This window comes from Mus musculus, chromosome 11 (genome assembly GCF_000001635.26).
Source record: "Mus musculus strain C57BL/6J chromosome 11, GRCm38.p6 C57BL/6J".
NCBI classification, from domain to species: Eukaryota; Metazoa; Chordata; class Mammalia; order Rodentia; family Muridae; genus Mus; species Mus musculus.
In genome coordinates this window covers 85,757,470-85,776,576 of record NC_000077.6, presented here as the reverse complement: position 1 = coordinate 85,776,576, position 19,107 = coordinate 85,757,470, and the positions used below count along the sequence as shown (strand labels likewise).

The 19,107-nt window shown below is 47.3% G+C and overlaps 1 protein-coding gene, 1 long non-coding RNA gene and 1 other non-coding gene across 25 annotated transcripts in view; 2 read left to right on the top strand and 1 right to left on the bottom strand.

The window, feature by feature from the left end:
• Bcas3 (breast carcinoma amplified sequence 3) overlaps nucleotides 1-19,107 on the bottom strand; it is a 472,949-nt gene that overhangs the window by 49,482 nt on the left and 404,360 nt on the right. The window lies entirely within an intron of this gene.
• On the top strand, nucleotides 897-9,744 carry Bcas3os2 (breast carcinoma amplified sequence 3 opposite strand 2). Its single transcript, NR_046194.1, has 3 exons — nucleotides 897-1,042; nucleotides 8,744-9,014; nucleotides 9,504-9,744. It is a non-coding gene; the product is annotated as a breast carcinoma amplified sequence 3 opposite strand 2 (long non-coding RNA).
• Mir5110 (microRNA 5110) lies at nucleotides 15,875-15,961 on the top strand. The gene has a single exon (NR_039570.1). It is a non-coding gene; the product is annotated as a microRNA 5110 (primary transcript).

Sequence of the window (19,107 nt, the reverse complement as noted above, 5' to 3'; positions counted from 1 at the left end):
ACCTCCCTTGGGCCTTAAATTGCTTCCTGAGGTGAGGACCCTGGCTAATGGTTTATTTACAACAGGAAGAGGCAATTACCTTGGGGAACACTGAGTCATCTGTCCCACCATCAGCCAGGACATCGACACTCTTTACCAATAACCCCCAAGATATATGAACCAGTAATGGCCTCACTTAAAGACCTGACCACGGCTCCCTCCTCCTCCTCCCACTCAGGTGAGGGGTTTAAATAAAGCATAAGAAGGGCAACAGAGCCAGCTTTGAGTGTGGCTGTCTTCCATCTGCTGAGGCCTTTTTTTGTTGGGCAACATGATGTGGTGTATTCCTGCTTGCAAAGAACGGTCAGGGATGCTAAACTAAACAGCGGGTGCAGAAGACCCTTGCAAATGGACCTGACAGCACAAAATACTAAGTGCATAGGGTAGGGTGATGTGTATTTTCCTCATTAGACTAAGACTGCCTGTTAGGTAAAAATTACCATGGCTGATACCAGGATGGCTGGGCTGGGGATGGAGATAGGGGGAAAACTTCTGGGAAGAGCATGGAAATTAGGAGAACCTGAAGTGCTCGGAGGGAGAAGGCTGACAAGCCCAATGAGGAGGAAGCTTGAGAGCACGCAGGCTGTCTGTCCTGATATTTAACACACGGAAACTAAAGGCAGAAGAGGTGCAAAAAGCTTAATAGTATTTGTAGTTTAAATTAAAGTGTTCAGAGCCCGTTATAGAGCAGGGTAATGTACGCAATGACATCTGGGGCTGTAATCAGTGAAGCGCTTTCAAGAGCTGCCAAAGCAAACAGCCAAATAACAAATCCACTTTACAGATCATCAATCCGGCCCTGGACTTGCCAAGGTAAATAGTAAAAGGCTGAAGTTTGCTTTGCAAACCGGGGAGCTGGGAGTTGAGCAGGGCCCTGATCCACAGCTGCACCGCTGGGGCAGGGCCCCTGGAGCTCCAGGCATGGAAGAAGGCCAACAAGCCAGGCAGCCCAGCTTCTTGAGGTGGAGGCTGCCATAGGTCTGGATACCTAGCAACCCAGAAGGTAGGTAGACATGGCTGCCAGGTGAGGTGGCCACTCTCGATCCAGCCCAGAGGTAGGGGCGGGGCTTGGCAGTTTATGGACTTTGGAGAAGAGAGTATAACCCAAAGCTGCAGTCTTCCTGCTTGCTGCCAGGCTTCATGAAAGGGAATTAAAGCTCCTGGCCAGAATGATATTTTTCTGAGAAGCCAGTCAATGTCCAGAGGAGAAGGTGCAGGACGAAGGATAGCTGCTGTCCAGTAGATCCAAGTGCCCGGAGATGAACACTGCTGCTTCTGAGTCCAGAACTTTCCAGAAGAAATCAGGGTTACGGTTACTGTAGGGTCATTGTGAGATTCTTAAAACCTGAAGTGCTAAAGCTTTCGGTTAATCCCCAGCATTTTGGGGGTGATACAGGGAGGAAGGCTTGCTCTGAGAGTATCAGTGTCCTGGCAAAAGGCAGGTGTGAGCCAGCTAGAAGAGCAGGACTCTGCATGTTAGGCCAGAGAGGACCGTTCCCGCCATACCCTGGAAAGAAACACTTGCTTTGATTTTCTATCACAGACGTAAGACCGCAGGGCTTTAAGGGAACCATAGCCACAGAGTCGGCTCCCTAAAGGGCAGTTTGCCTGTGTCACGTGGGTGAGAAAAGGGAAGATCAGAAAATGATGCAAGGCTGAAGGAAGAGGCACCCTCTGGCTTGTTCTGAGTACCCCAGGGTAATGACTGAGCCTCTGGGCTGGATGCTGGAGCCTCTGGGCTCTCTATGCCTACAGACTGACACTGTTTAGGAAGACTGTGCAGAAAAGGCCCCAGCCTCAGGGCCTGGGAGCCACAGGCTATGAATGGGTCACACATCTGCTTGCACTAATTAACTCTAACTGCTGTTGTAATTAGTTGTCGCTGTCACATTTATTTGTTGACTTTTTTTAGCATACATACCTGTAAAAGAGTATTTTTTGGTGGTTCTTTTGCCCTGTCATGTGTAAGGCTTAATGACTGAATTTGTTGTTGCCCTTACATTTTAACTATTCAAGGCTTATATCATCCCATTTTACAGGTACAGAAACTGAGGGTTCATAAAAGTTCTGTAACTTGACCCATGCTGTCTAGCTCAGTACTATCCCCTACGTGATTTTCTTTGAAGTCTAAAGGATAAAATATTGATCCCCACATCCTCTTTCTACCAAGGGCTTTCCCAGGAAACAGTTGGCACGTGCAGGGAAGCCCTCTATTGATGTCCCTATTGTACCCTGAGCCTCTGTTTACACATCTGTCTTCCCTGTTAGACCTCGGACATCTGGAGATTATGTCTAATTACCCTCCTGAGTCTGAGGCTTCTGTTGGGGATTCCATACACTGTATGCTGAAGAAATGTGCACGAGTGGATGATCTGACGAACACATGCATGCAGGCTCATCACCCCAACAGAAAATAAAGGACCTGAAAGGGTCAGGAACATGCTAAAACTTTAGAGCTAGCAGAGTGGTCAAAGCCTGGGCTCCTGGGCTCAGAAAGACAATGAGAGCTGAGAACACTGTGTGAAATCCACAGGATGGCAAGTGCTGGGTGTGGGAAAGAGGGTGGCGAGAGGAGGTGTGTCTGGTGGTGATGAGGGGCAGGACCCATCTCCCTTACAAATGTCTCCATTTTGTCCTTGGCCTGGCTTGAGGTCATGGACAGTTCATTCCAGTGACAGATGGTATCAGTTCTGTTAAGATTACAGTTGGATTTAATCCTAGTAGCTAGAAAGCTGAGGCAGGAGGATTGCCATAGTTTGAGGCACACTTAGACTACACAGTGAGTTACAGGGCACTTGGTATATAGTGTTAGGCTCTATCTCTCTTTCTAAAAAAAAAAAAAAAAGAAAAAGAAAAAAATTCAAGTGGAAACCATCGTGAACACAAAGGCCTCTGCCCCGACTCCTTCAGTTGCCACAGAAGCTGCCAATGACCTCTGTGTCCCTCACAAACATGGCAAGCAGGAATTCCCAGGAGGAGGAGAAGGAGAAACATGTGGTTTGAGCAGGAAGTTCCTTCCTCGTATAAGGGTCACCTTACTTGAGAGCTGAATAGACCTTAGCCACACTGTGCTAGAAGTGGGCTCCTAGGCAGGATCTGTTCAAACAGATTTCTCACACCCACAAAGGCTCGAGGAGAGACCACCTGGGTGTTCCCCCGCAGAGGCTTCTGGCAAGAGAGGTGGTAAGGGCAGATTTCCCCTGCAAAGAGTGGCCAGAGGCTTGGCTCAAGCATCAGTGGGATGATGGGTGGCTACTCTGACTCCACACTCGTCTGAGGCAGCCTCTCCCTGCTCATGGGAGGTCAGGACCCACATGCCAAGCCAGACATACATATGGAAAAGATTAGCCCAAACATGCAAACAGGCAGACAAGCACAGGATGATACATGGAAAAGGTTGGTTTGGAACAGACCAAAAAGCACACCACCCAAACCCATGTGCTTAATTATAGGCAGACAACGCTTCTGTCAGCCCTAGTGAGGGGCTGAGGGTGTGGAAGGGTGGGCACCTTGAGCCAACAAGTATAAGCTGCACACCTGCCACATGGCCCTGCATCCACAGCGGGAAGCCCACAGCAGACTGAAATGATGCTAAGACATGCTCTTTGATCACTGGCTTTCTTTTCTCTTGCCCTCATCGTTTGGCTCTTTCCCTGTCTTAAGAGAATGTAGGCTTACCCCGGGCAACCTTCTCTGCCCAAGTGGGCAGTTAGGGTTTTCTTTGGAATAAAGGTATGGGGGACTGTGGCTAATTTCCAACCTTCTCTACCCTTCCAAGGGGATTTCAGAATTACCAGTGTCCACACCTTGCAGATGCTGTAACAGAGAATGCAGTATCCTGGATGAAAAAGGGGACAGAGCTGGCCATACACCTCATGAAAGTACATCTCCCAGGGTCAGCAAGCACCCTTAGAAATCTCCCTAAGAGACCATCTCCTAGTCCTCACCCCCAGTCTTCACCATGCAAACCCTTTGTTGTTCAAAGATGGCTACCATTTGATGAGTTCTTCCCAAGCCTTGTCCTGCTGTGACACTCAGCACACACAGTAAGTTTACAACAAGGACTCAAGAGCCTGCAGGTGTTACTGTGCTATGTGCCCAGCATGGTTCTAGGCTCTGTGCACTCCCAGGACTCAGTATTCACTTTTAACCAAGAGGGGCCCATGGGAAATGGCAGGTTCATCTCTCCATGATTATCAGGTGTCAAAACTGGCAAAGTGGGAGTAGGGGGAGAAAGAGAGACTATATGAATATAGTTTTTTTTCCAGGTCAGGCTATGAGCAAAGTGGTAATGCTGGTGTTAGCAGTTGGGTTTCTTCCCTATACGCTCCTTGGCATATGTTACTGGAGTAACTGGGAAGAGTGGGGGCCTCTTCAGGGTAGGACTGTAAAGGCCTGTGGGGAAGGAACGTTGATCTTGGCTTTATCACCAGATTAGGCAATTGGCTACATATCCCTTGGGGCTTCCTCCATGAGGTCCCCCTGTAATACAGCCCTATCACACTTGAAAAACATAACAGATTTGTAATACACTAATTGGTAAATGTCTCCTTGACTTTGCAGTCTTATTACCTTTTCACATGTGTGTGTATACATGCGTATACATACATACATACATACATCTATATCTATATATTGAGTCAGTGTGGGACCATGAAAGGCAATCTGGTTCTCTGTTGCACTAAGGCTAGAAGCCCCGGTGACCCTGAAGGGACTGTAGGTGCTCCTGATTCCGGAGCACCAGGCTCCTTTCACTAGCTGCAGCCCTCCATAGATTGTAGCCATCAGTCATGTAAAGGTAATTCCCCAAGCCTCTCCACAGGTAGAGGATGTGACCACAGCTCACTTAGGCTGAAGACAGATCTCCATTTTAATGAGGTACCTGAAGGCCTGGAGGCTTAGCCAATAAGCTTTCCTTCCTAGACATTCCTCCCTGCAAAAGGTGTTTAACCTCAGGCCCACCCTGAGAAGTGGGGTATGGTTTCACTCATCTACTTTACTGCCATTGACAGTAAATGCCTTAAAATCATGGACTGCCTCTTCTCGTTGGGACCCACGTGACCGCCATGGGGAACCATGGAGATGGCCTTTGCCTATAGAGCTGCTGTCTAATCTTCTGCAGAAAGCCTCTCTGTGTTCCCAGCCATGACTGCCACCAAGCCAAGCACAAGCCCATTGCCATCAAACCAAGGACTCCCCCAGTGGGACCAGCCAGAGCTCCTCCCTTCTTTGCCTCACCCTAGCCCCCGGTTAGATGCAGCCCGCAGGCCCCTATTGCATTCTCAGCCCTTCTGAGACTCCTCCCGGCAGCGCCTCAGTGTCCAAGAGCCTGAGAACCAGATGGCCCAGGCCTCCTTGCAGGCTCGGGGGACCCCTGAGCCAGCTCCAGCACCTCAGACTGTGCTTCCTCACCCTGGAGCAGAGTGGTGTCCTGGGGCTGCCTGATACCTGCCCGGTGTGGGGTGAGCGCAGTCAACTTCTAGTGTCCTGTCTCTCCGAGGGGCCGAACCTGAGGTGGAGCAGATTCAGGACCCATAACCCTCCAAGTCAGGGTTTATCATGTCACCCAGTCCTCCCGAGCACTGAAAATAATCATTTTTTTTTTTTTTAAACTCTTCCTTCCCAAGGAAACATCTAGCCCAAATGCCTCTGCTGTTCTGCAGACCCCTGGATCCAACTGTGGCTTCACCACTTCATCTCCACTGGCAACTGTCAGTGAATGAAGAGGACCACCCTCAATACCTCCTCCCCTTCCATGCAGGCATCTCCTCTCAGTGTCTTCATGGCCTGTCTTCATGGCCAGAGATTTCTTTCTTTTTTTTTTTTTTTTTTCTTTTTGGTTTTTCAAAACAGGGTTTCTCTGTGTAGCCCTGGCTGTCCTGGAACTCACTTTGTAGACCAGGCTGACCTCGAACTCAGAAATCCGTCTGCCTCTGCCTCCCAAGTGCTGGGATTAAAGGCGTGTGCCACGCTGGGCTTGGCCATAGATTTCTATCTGTGGGTGATACCAGTCTAATCCTCTCCAGCATCTTTTCTGCTGGACTTTCAGAGTAGTCCTCTGCCATGCTGTTACTAAAGTGATCTTTAAAACCCATTAGGACCAAGATATCAGCTTCAGATCAGAGAGCACATCTCCTTGTTCTCAGTGTAGGATTCAGACACAGTGGCCTACAGTTTATGAGACCAAGATAGAAGGACTGTTGAAATGAGGCCAGCATGGGATACATAGTGAGTTCAAGGCTAGCCTGGGTAACCATGAGAGACTTTATCAAAACAAAACAAAATGAAATACAACACAACACAACACAACAGTGAGATCCAGGTGATCAGAGAGTCCCCAGTGTTCAGCTCCTGCCACTGTTCCTTGGGTAACCAGCTCCAAATACAGACACTTCTGGACCATTTAATTTCTGTTCCCTCTGTACCCTGTTCCCTCAGCTTGCATGTCACTGCCTCAGAGAAATTCCCTAAGCATTCCTTTCAGACTGCATGGACATGTTTTTCTTTACAATATTTCACATATTTTATAATTTGAATAATGTATTTTACCCTCCCTTATCTACCCACTCCACATTTCCACTGTCTGAGCACAGCTGTATCACACAGGGGTACCTAACAGACACTAGTTGGCTGCTGAACTGATGATATTTTCAGCTATTATTATGGTATTTCCAGACACTGAACTTTTGGTGAGAGAGGCACTCATGGATGGCAATGGGGTCCAAATGACAGCCTCCAGGGCCGACCCTATTTTGTTTATTCCGTCAGAGAAGAAACAAGATGCTCTTCAGAGCTCCCTCCTTGCAAGATCCTCTATGGAACCAGCACGCTGTCATGGTCAAGCTGGTCCTTCTGGAGTTTAGCCAGTCATTTTCTGAGAAAGAAACCCTTGTCACTTTAAGATTTCAGTCCCTTGTTGGGGCCATATATCAATGCTCCCTGTGGTCATGGCTGTGCTGCCTGCTGTTCAAATTTGTCCAATTAGACACAGTCCCGTGTGCTAAAATTCAGTGTGAGATGTGCCTGCCACTGGCCAGAGTAGGTCTATTGGGCAAAGACCCTCACCCTGGGGCCATGTCCCCTGAGGCTTGATAACTGCTAGGGACAAGTCCTGCAGAAGCTGCCCTGAGCATGGGTGGGTTGGGGTAGAACTTGAGAACTAGCCTTCACTAGGGAAGTGTCATATGCTACACGTATGGGGGGACGGTGTCTGGTAATGGTCTCTATAGACCTCAGAAACCTGCTTTAAATGTGACAGTGATACAGCCAATGGCTAGTGCTGTGAACCACAGAGACAGTTATGAGGTCAGAAGCGACCAATACAAACTCAGCTGACAGCACAGGGGGAGGAGTGGCTTCTGTAGGCAAACTGTTTGTATATGCGGGAGGTGGACTTATTTAGACAAGCTTTATTTAATCCGCCCCTCGGGCTGGTTATGAACCTGATATGTAGCTCTAGCTGGCCTCAAACTTCTGGTGACTCTCCTGCCTCAGTCTCCTAAGGGCTGAGATTACAGGTCTGTACCACCAAGTCTGGCTAAAAAAATTTTTTTAACAACTTTATCAAAAACTATTTTTTCAAGAGTCAGTCTCTCTCTCTCTCTCTCTCTCTCTCTCTCCCCTTCCCTCCCTCTTCCTCTCTGTGCATGCGTGTGTATATGGGGGGGGGGTATCATGTATTTCAAGATGACACAGAATTCACTACATAGTGAAAAAGGACCTTGAACTTGTTGTCTTGGTTTCCACCTCCTGAGTGCTGAGATTATAGGTGTGTGTGCCTACAGGCTGGGTCCATGCTGGAGATCAAATGCAGGGCTTCATGCGTCTGTCCTCTTTTTGTTTTTAAATGTTCTATTTCTCCTCAAGAAGCTCAACTTTGATATCTGCAGAACATCTGACTCTTGAACACACAAAACTTGCTAGAGCATGCCATCGAAACCCTAATTTCATAAATGAGGTGGAAGAGGCTGTGATTAATGGAGGCCACAGACTTGGTCAGTCAGCCCAGGGCTGTCAGCAGCGGGGTTACACTCCAGGCTAGTTCTTGCTTTACTGTTGAAAGGCTGCTCTTTTTTGGAAGGTAATTGATTAATTAACTAATTCGTTTTTGAAAGTTTTACTCTGTAGTCCAGGCTGGCTTTAAACTCATAGCAATCCTCCTGTCTCAGGCTCCTAAGTATTGTCATTACAGGTATGAACTACTCTGTCACCCTCACTTTACTTTTAAAAAACATTTATTTATCTTATTTATGTGTGTGAGTGTTCTGCCTTCATGCGCCTATGTATGTGTACCATGTGTGTGCCTGGTACCTGTGGAGGCCAGAGGCAGGCATGAGATCCCCTAGTGCCACGAGAGGATGCTGGGAATTAGAACTGTGTTAACTATTGTCTCTAGCCCCTCACTATATATTTTTTTTCTAAGCAGGAGAGCTAATTCTCTGCTCTAATTTTCTCTGTGGTCAGTTCCCATGTCAGCTTTGGGTTTGGGATCTGCTGATATATACAGTGGAGGAGGCTGGGCCCTTCTCATATCCATCTATCCACTGTTCTGAGCATTATGGAGTACTGAGCCATAATGTGACAACTGTTCTCATCACTACAGGGCGCTTGCCCTGTGCCCATTGCTCTGGAAGCTAGGGTGAAGGAATGTTCTTCACCTTGCAGACACGAAGGGTCTCATCTTTCCTCCCCTATCCTTTCACAGGGAACCATCACTTTCTTCCAGGGACAACATACAAATGAGAATGGAGAAGTGCCTAGGAAAGAGGAGGGAGAAACCCACCGGGCACACAGGAGCTCCAAGGATAAGTGAGGGGTTGCCCCACTAGCTGGGCAGCACCACAGGTCAATCACAGCCTTGGCACCAGGAATGATTAATCTGGGTCCTGGGAGGAAAGGGCACATTCAGGAGACAGACCCACCATCTGGACTGAGGCCACCAGTTCCCTGTCCACACTCATCAACCCTGCACATCGGTAAGACAGTAACTTGGAGAGTATCTTCGCTGCTTCTCAAGGTACTCTGACATTCCCAACTAAGCTTTTCTTCCAAAGCAGTCTTCCCTGTTTCAGTTCTCAAGGGGGAAGAGTAAGGTTGGGCTCACTCCTAGACGGGGCGGCTTTCTGGGTAAGGTCATATCTTCAACCAGAACCCAGAGCCAGGTCCCTCATGCCAGTTTCCCGTGGCTCTATATTTCCATGGTGTAGCCCAAGGCTGCATAGTGAACTTGTGAGATTTAGGAGGAAAAGACTCAGCAGAGTGGGTTATAAATGAGTCCTTCCCCCTCGGGAAGTTTAGGCTCTAGACAAAAGTCTTCTCATCTTTAAAAGACTCTCCTTTGTAAAATGAACAATCTGGCCTGTGGTCATCAGCTGTCTGAAAGGCTGTGGGGTCACAGTGAATCTCCCCCTGTGATGCTAAGTCCATGTGACCATTATCCTCTCTTTCTCTCCTTCTTTTTCCAGAGCCAAGTGCTTAGCAGCTCAATCAAATTAACTGTGACACTTTCAAAAGCATCAAAATAGCTACAAGTCTCCCTAAAAAGAAGGCAGGCGCCTTGTTTTCAAGAAAAGATACGAAGTCATCACCCGGAGATCAGGAAACAAATATTCATTCTATGCCGGTACATCCCCCCGCCCCCCCCCCCTTTTCTTCCATGCTCCCCTCTCCCCCTGGAAAAAAAAAAGGTTTAAAAATATCAGCACCAACGCTTACTTCTGGCCAAATTTATTTCCAGCTTTGAGTAACTGGGTGTTCTTTATGGTCAAGGACAAAAAACCCAAGAGGCTGGAAAAACCTCATTAAAAAACCCACAAACACAACTCATTTGTTTGAAATGAAGTGGAGGCAGGAGGGAAGGAAAGGAACAGGGAGTGGGAGGGAGAGTGAGCCCGCTTCTTGGCCAAGCCTCAGTTCTGAAGAACTGTCACAGCCCAATAGTGGCCAAAGTACAATTTCACTCCTAAGAAGATGGTGGAGGCTTGGCCGGATGGGTGGGAACCACAATCAGTAACACGTCTCCTCACAGGAGAGAGGAGACAAAGGAATTCTTTCTGATCTAAAGAACTGCTCAGTTTGGCAGCCTGTGTGAAACCGCCTCAGGCTGAGGGAGTAGCCAATGGTGGAGCTCTGGCCTAGAGTGCATCAAGTCCTGGGTTAGATCCCAAAGTGGGAACACGGAGGGAGGAGACTAGATGCTCAGAGCCTTGCAGTAACACAGAACGGGTCTGCAGACTTCAGCAATCAGCAAACTGCCTCCATACAAGAGCTCAACCTGAGAAATGAGCAATGACTGGTACAGCTACACACACTGCATCTCAGACGAGAGCAGGCTAAAGCTAGGAGATCAAAGGACTCTCCTAAGGTCACAGAGTCTGAAGCACTAAAGTCTAGGCCACCAGGGTTTTCCAAAAGCTTTTCTCTCATCTCACAGCTAAAGTCTGGGCCAGTGTGGACATACTCTAATCTCAGAGTCCAGGGCAGCGGTCACATTTGTCACAAGCCTATGGCTTGTTCCAGTGGGAACAATTCCTGATGACAGGGACCAAATATCAACCTAAGTGACAGTCAGCAGAGTCAGGTTCCCTGAAGGCAAAGGAATAAGGACACAAAGAGCCCTTGCCTTGCAGGACTATCCAGGCAGTCTTGAGGAGGAAAGCCCCTGACCTTCCTCAACCAGGGGCCTCTTCTCAGGGCCCTCCACCACTCACCAGCCCTGCTTTTGCGCCTGCATTTCCTCCCAGTCCAGACTCACAATCAGGCTCTGAAGACAGAGGTCAGGAGCTTCCCTCCAAGAAGTCAGAGGACAGGAGGATAAGGAAGAGCTGAGATGGGTACATACAGCACCATGACATACATAAACAATTTAAAAATAATAAAAATACACTACCAAGCCTGATTTTTAAAAAATTGAAAGAAGTCAGAAATAAGAGATATATGCCTTTAATTATGTTTGTAAGACTCATGGGGGTAGGAAGGGGACTAAAAAGAACCAGGTTAAAGTCTTTGAAGATGTGAGTTCTAGCCTCAGTGTTACTATATACTATTGTGTGATATAAAAAATACCTTAAATTCTCTGAACCTCTTTTGCCACAACCCAGCATTTGTTAAGGATCATCCGAGCTCCGTGTGAAGGCTAAAACATTTAAACATGTGATCTATGGTTATTGTGGCTGAAGAGCTGATAACATGTGTTTCAGGCAGCCGAGGAAACCCTCTTGCCAATTAAGAAAACATAAGAAACATCCAAAACAAATACTCAAAAAGTCTAATTGCACCCTCTGGGTCTTGTCATTAAAGTCAGTAAATGTTTTGTGACTTGAGAAAACTGAAGAGAAACTGGCTGGAAAATTTATCGTTAAATATATTCCTTCAGCAGCATTCCCTGCTAGGAACCTAGGGGATGAGTCAGGGAACCCAAATCTTTCTGGTTCACAACACACCTCTCTAGGAATAGTTTATCCTACAAAGAAGAAAGACAGAGCTTGACAGTGAAGGTCCCACACTCAAAACCCACCAGAAAATTTGTATAATAAATGTACATGAAAAAGAACCCTGACTGCTCTCTGAAAAACTGTGAGGTTTTGCATAGAAAAGGAACTTTTATATCTGCCTTCAGAGAGTCATCCCATGCCTCCCTCTAATGTCATTACAGCTACTTAGTCTGAGCAAAGGCTAAATACTGTATTGTACTAGGGAGGAAAAAGAAATTACTTTAGTCAATGTCAAAATGACAAACCATCAAAAAAAAGTGTGGTTTATTCAGGAAAAAAAAAAATCTCTTAAATGAACTTAGATGGCTTGGCAAACTTTTGATTTTAATCTTGTGATACAGTGTAACAACAGAAGGCCACTGCAGCATATCAAGCGAATGTATAAGGATATGATCAATATACTTGACATATTATTTAATTACAATCTTTAGTGACAGAGACAGTATGGGAACCTAGCATCAACATTCTGACAGCAGAATGAATAGATAGGATTATTCTTCTTACTAATACAGCAGAATTGTAAGTTATCAAGCCAGACTGTAGATGTGAGCCCCAAGGTCACCTTAGTATAGTAAGTTTGATGCAGGGTGCCAGAGCACCAATGCCGAGCCCATTGTAAAGAACTAGAAGACGAGGGTTACAAGTTCAAATGTTTAGCAGGTCCTTATTTCTACCTGTCTCTCCAAAGTCTCCTGTAGCCCAGGATGACCTTAAACCGGCTATGTAGTCAGAATAACTTTGAAGTTCTGGTCCTTTCCACTCTGCCACCCAAGCGCTGGCACTACAGTTAAGTGCCAGGATGGTTTTTACATGTTAGGGATCACACACCAGGCTCTGTTCATGCTAGAATAGCACTCTATCCCAGGAGCTGATTCTCAGTGCACTGCTTTCATGCCCAGATCCCCTTGAGCTACTGGGGCTTAAGGAGACGAATAAATGTGTGTCCTCTAACTCTTGGGACCACAGCTTACATATGCAACAGTTTCAGAGCTCTGTGAGCCCTATGCTTCACAGTGCAGGACAATGAGGACCAGAGGAGAGAAAAGACATGCACAAGGTCACATGGCTTCCCAGTACAAGCAGGTCAAGACCCAGGTTTCAGGATGTCTGGTACAAAGCTCTTTCTGTGCTGAGGTGGTCAGCTAGAACACAGCCAATATAGCTGTGGTGATTATCATGCCAACAGCAAGGAATGCACTCTCCAGCATGGGCCAAGGGAATGATGGTTAACATTTAACATCATGGAAACAACTTCAAAGACACTGCAGCTGGACTCTAATAATGGGGATGAAAATGCTGAGACGAGCAGAAAGCTGCAGGTGGACATCTTCGGCTGGAAATAGCATATGGCCCCAGAGCAGGAGTTCTCAGAAGCCCGAACTGGTCCTTACCATGGGGTCAGGAGATGGGAACTGTCCCACAGTCTGTGGTTCAATGTGCTCTTAAGCTGTGTACCCCTTACTAATGCCACAGGACACGGATGAATGTCTATGCCTGCCATCTAGGGGAGAGTGTGGCTGCCGTGGACAAGGTGGGGGGAGGAGGGGAGAGATGGCGCTTCCTGGGTGGGCTTCTAGAAAGGCCAAGGATGGCAGGAAGGCAGGGATCAGAGCCTTTCTCATAAAAGCCTAGCAATGACATGCACCAATTAATCAAATATAGGGGTAGGAGTGGGGAGACAGGACAGGGAAACTGAATGCAATACTGACGTACAGTCGCCCCTGTGTTCTGCAAGGTATTGGATCCAGGCCCCACTGAAGATACCAAAATGAGTGCTGTGCAAGACCCTTGTATAACACAGTATAGTATGTGCATGTAGCCTATGCATACGCTCCTGCAACTCACACATCTCCATGGCCTCTAATACCTGATACAACATGAATGGCATGTAAACAGTTGTTAAGCTGTATTACTTAGGAAATAATTCTTACAAGTAAAGTCTTTAAAACTTCTATATAGATGCATTTTTCCTGAATATGTCCACCCTCCCACCCATCCATCCACCCACCCATCCATCCATCCACCCACCTACCCACCCTTTCATCTATCTAGATAGGGTCTTTTTATGTACACTGGCTGTCCTGGTACACCCTATGTAAAACAGGTCATTTTCTTTTGAGACGGGATCTTATGTTGAATCCCAGGCTAGCCTTGAGCTCATGACAGTCCTCTTACCTCAGTCTCCTAGTGCCTGACTGCAGGCATGCACTTGAATGCCCATTTTTTTTAAAAAAAAAAATAAATTAGACTCAGAGATAAGACAGTAGTCTTTAGATACTTGGAATTCTCCAAAGTATAGTGGTACATATGTCTATAACCCTAGTACTCAGAAGGTTGAGGCAGGAGAATTGCTAAAAGCTGGAAGCCAGCCTGGTCTATATGTAGCTCTGTGTCAAAACCAAACTAGTGGAGTGTGGTAAGGCACTCCTGTAATTCTGAAACCTTGGTAGGCTTGTGCAGAAGAACTGCTTCAATTTTAGCCTCAGAATAAGAGAAGGGAGCTCAGAGTTTTTAAGAACGCAAAGCAGTGAAAAGAAGTACGATGCGATATTCACCTCGGGACTGCGGAAGAGGTTCCCAAATGACACCAGCATTATCAGAGTCTTGTGTGGAAAAAGGGATTTTGTATCATGTGATAGCAGTTTCATAAAAGGGCCAGCAGTGGTTGGAGTGAGCTTCTTGCTATTGAACACATGAGAAAATTCCTTATAGGGAAAATGGTGAAACATAATTTAAGTTGAAACTGTTAATGTACTAATCTTAAATAGCAGAACTGTTGAACGTTACCAGAGGAGCCTAGCCTAGCGCGTAGTGCCTTACATGCAGTTTAGCAGATAGATGCTGGGTAGAGAAGGAACTGCAGCCTCTTCTATTCATCTCTTCCTTCCATCTCAGAAACCAATGAAGTACAGCTCTAAGAGCAGCCTTGTGATCATGGCCTCTGCAGCTCTAAGAATGGCAGCTGAGATCCTTGTCAAAGTGTACCTCCCACTGGGGCAAGGAGCTGTGGGGCTTTAAATCAGACATTATTCTAGGGAGCAGAGGATAGCAAATATAAAAGGAAAAACCCTAGCCTTGAAGTACTCAGAGAAGAAGAGACACGGGACCCGCCGTGACTAAGAAGGTGGCACCAAAGTGGTGGCACTTAGGGTGACACATGAAGGAGAAGTGAGTGGCATCTGGCAATGGAAGAGAAGGTGAGGTCTAGGGCACAACAAGGGACATCCTAGGAACTGGTGTGAGCAAAGGCACGGGGTACCAAGCAGGGTCGTGGTAAGAACACAGGCTCCATGTCAGGGAGGGCGGAGAATGGAAGCTGCAGAATCCTCGACGTGAGGGTGGAGGCTGCACAGGATCCCAGGAGGCGCTGGGCCACCTTTCCCAGGGGCTTCTTTGCTCTCTGGGAAGCCCACTAACTGAGGTGAGAACAGAGGCTGCATAGTTGGGGCAGGTGAGTCTGTGACACAGAGTGTGTGCCAAGCAGGTGGGCAGGAGCGCAGAGGGCAGCACGGGGATGCTTGAGAGAGGATTAAACGCATGTCCTCACAGAAGGAGGCTGAGGTCCAACAGCAGCAGACAGATGTGGTGGCTTCTGACAGTGTTTGCATCTGGAATCCCCTCCCCCCATAGTGGCTCAAATCAGTAATGTCTCCTAAAGGGAACCCAGATGGAGATGGTGTGTGAAGAGGATTATCTCCTCCCTGTCTATAATTTATTGGTCCTGAATATCAGGTTAGCAAGCTGAAGCAATTAAACATCAGGCCAGCTGTTTCAGGCAATTAGGTAACATTTTTCATTTAGAAGACCACACAACAGAGAAAAGACTACAGAGATAAGACCTGTGTTTTGATTTGCTAAGTCTCTGCTGCAGATAAAACCCAGCTTTTTGGAACCCTTCAGGCAATTACTATTTCAGGCTTGGCAGGAACTGGAGTCTGAAAGTAACTATTGGGCTTCTCTTGGCAAGGCTCAAAGCCACTGTAGCTGTGTGAATGTCCTAGGCAGTGGTAGAAGGGCAGGAGGAACCCAGGAGCCATAGAGCTATTAGGATGGCTGCTGCAGGCCCCATGGCTCAGAGGCGGCCAAACTGGGTCCTCCCACATGTTCTTAGAGAGGGAGTGTGGTCGGACGGTGGAGGCCCAGCCTACTCATGGGGATTCTGTGGCTGCCTGCCTGGCATGTGCTCTCGGCAATGCTGTGGGCCCTGCTTCCCCTCCCAGCCTTAGCTTCTTTTCTTTCAGAAGAAGGCTGAGGAGAATTCTTCTGCCTGAGGTGGGGGTGAGGGGTGTCAGAGGAAACAGGGGTGACTGGCAAGGTGCCAACTGGTACAGGCTTAGTACAAAAGCGGAGGAGGTAGAGGGTGGTGGAATTTGATGTCATCTCTGCCACTACTGGACAGGGCTACGTTGTTCTAGCCACTTGCCCTGAGTGGGCCTCAGTTTCCACAAAATCAAAGTGTGAGGAGCTGGATTCTTAAGGAGCCTTTGAGTTTTGATATTCTCCTATTCTGAGATGCCAAGAGAGATAAATCAGCAGGCTGAAGGCAAGCAAGCTTTTCTTTGAATGGAAAAGGGGGACAGGCTTTATGCTGCCAGCTGACTTCCCCACAGGATTCTGGGGCTGGCCCGGAGCAGGGAGACGGGGGCAGCTCAAGGAGACAGAGGGCTGCGTGCGGTTGCAGGCTGCCCAGCCTTGGAACCTCTCTTGCCTGAACTCTTCCACTTAATTGGGAGCTTGCCTTCCCAGCTGTGTATTTTTATCCTGGGCCCCAGAACCCAAACCCTGAGGTTTGTAGCCAGAGGCCGCTGCTTGTTTTCTCGTTAACCGCCTCAGCTCTGAGGTGCTTCCCAGGAAGTCATCACCCCGATGCAAGGCCTCTCCAGCAAGCAGGCCTCCAGGGAGGATGCTGAGTGAGAGGCACTGGAATCCAAGAGCTGTCCTCCAGCCTCGGAAATAAATCCCCCACACTGTCTGGCCCACACAAATCCCAGTTCAGCCCGGCCTCTCCTGTGGGGTTATTCTGGTAACAAAATGCTTGAGATCAGCAATTCTTTTCTACTCTTACCCACTCCCAGAGAGGAGCCAACTGGGCTATTCCTTAGGCTCCACTTTCTGTGTCTGAAATGTGGTTGAAAACTAATATTCCAGATGTTTCCTCAGATTTTAAGTTGAACCACAGATTAAGCTTCCTATAGGAAGACGGTCTGGCACAGGCTGGGAGGACAGTAAGTCTTCGAGGCTGGGTGTTTAAGCCACTCCACCCTTTGCCAGCTGCCTCGCCTTCAGAAGGTGCTGTAGAGTTTTTTTTCCAACCCCAGTTTCTTCTAGCAAAATAACAGCCTTTCCCTTTCTACCACACAATAACCACTGTGAGCCCAAGGACTGCTTAGTTCAACACTGTGCAGTCTAACGTTGATGGCTTCCTTAGCTGCTGAACCAGTGAGATCAACAAGACCAGAGACGCCAAGTGTCCAGCATCTTAGGGAAATCCATTTCTTTTCCCCAAGTGGTGGGTTCTCAGTGAAGAAGGAAGTCCTTCCTGTGACTATGGAAGTTACAGAAGGGCCAGCACATGAAAGAAAAGATAGTTAAATTTCTTTCTTCCTCCTTTCCTCCTCCTCTTTCTTTCTTTCTTTCCTTTTTTTTTTTTTTTTGTGTGTGTGTGTGTGTTAAGAACAGAGCCCAAGGACTTCTATGTTAAACCAGCTTTCTACCACTGAGTACATCCCCTGGCCCCAATTATTTATTATTTTATTTTGAGACAAGATCTTACAAAGTTGCTCAGTTGGCCTTGAGCTTGCTTGGTAGCCCAGGCTACAAATTCCAACTTGCAAACTTCCTGCCTCAGTCTCCTGAGTACCTGGGATTACAGGCCCATACTGTTACGTCAAGCTTCAGAGAGCCCCTTGACGGTAGTGTTATCTGCCCATGTCAGTGTTGACTCTGCGGCTGTGGCTAGAGCCTATGCTGGCAGTGGAAAAGGCTGATCATGGACTGATATTACACAGGGTGGCAGGAGCGTCTTCATTAGACCAATGGCTTCCTGGCCTTAGGGTCTTCCAAAGAGACTCACACAACCAGACTCGGGCACGGAACCCGGATTCTCGAAGGCTGCCGACACACTGGGCCATTGTTCTTGGACAGCAGCAACTCAGATCAAACTGGTGAGTGGGATTTTCCTTGCATTGGCTACAATACACATGTTTGTTCAAGAAAAAACAGTTGGAGCAAGAAGGCATGAATGTCTGCTGCGAAAGAAAAGCCGGTTTGTGTCAATTACAGTGGCAGATTATTCAGAGTTCATCCTGAAAGTCCAATTACCCCCCAAAGCATGAGCAAGGTCAGTGTCGCTCTGCAGTGCACCAACCACTCCAGCCACTTAGGCACAGATGTAAACTACACAGATCTGCCTGTTGGGAGAGGAGAGCGGCGGCCCACTAGCTTCCTGGCCAGTCTGTGTGGACACCACCATTCTCCTATTCCTGGGAGGATTTATCTGTCCAAAGAGGATCTCTGCAATGTGCAGATCTGGGACTCATCTTATTGCACTGTATCCACTGTTACTGGTGTGTGTGTGTGTGTGTGTGTGTGTGTGTGTGTGTGTGTGAGAGAGAGAGAGAGAGAGAGAGAGAGAGAGAGAGAGAGAACGAACATGAACAGTGGCCTTCAGAAGGACCCACAGCCCATCCTGATGATGAGTGAGGGTGTAAGCTTCAGGAGCAAAAGATCAAAGATCTGTCCCTGTTTTATTTCGAGCAGCACACCCCAAGCCATAGCCATTAGCAGATGAGATGTGAAATGACCTATTTACCTTATACTTGACTGAACTATGGCTAGGAAGCCCTAGGGATCTGCTTACCTCCACCCCCCAGTGCTGGGATTGTAACCGTGTGCTACTATGCCTTCCCTTTCTAATGTGGGAGCTGGAGATTAGCCTAGGGTCTTTGTGTTAGCAAGGCAAGTGATGCCTGAGCCAGGTTCCCAGTCCCCTTTTAGGGAGATTTAAGAGCAGCATTCCCCCATACCTGCTACTTCTTAAAGCAACACAGAAATTATTATACAATAAGTTTCTCAAAACAGTGAACAGCATGTCCTAATATGGACTTCAAAACAAATATGTAATATTTTCACAAGCCAGACAGCTTCAATAGAGATTCTAAGTTTAGACAGTGAAGGATCCATCCATCAACCACAGCAAGATCTAGTCTTTGAGATATGCTATTGTATAGAATCTCTCTCCTCTGCTAGAGTTAGCTGTTAAATTCCCCAGGACAGAGTCAGTATTTTAATCAGAATCTAATCTCTATGTATAATATCTCAAATATGAGGAAAATTTGTATATTTATAAAATAGGAATAAAATAGTTAACATTATTGAGAGTTAAACATTAAAAAAATTAGTTATTTTTATGTGTATGAGTGTTAGTTATTTTTATGTGTATGAGTGTTCTGCCTTCATACCTAGTGTCCTCAGAGGTGGGAAGGGGGGGGGGGTCAGACCTGAGACTGGGGTCCGAGATGGTGGCAAGCCATATGTAAGTGCTGGGAACTGAACCTGTGAGTCTTCAAGAAAAACA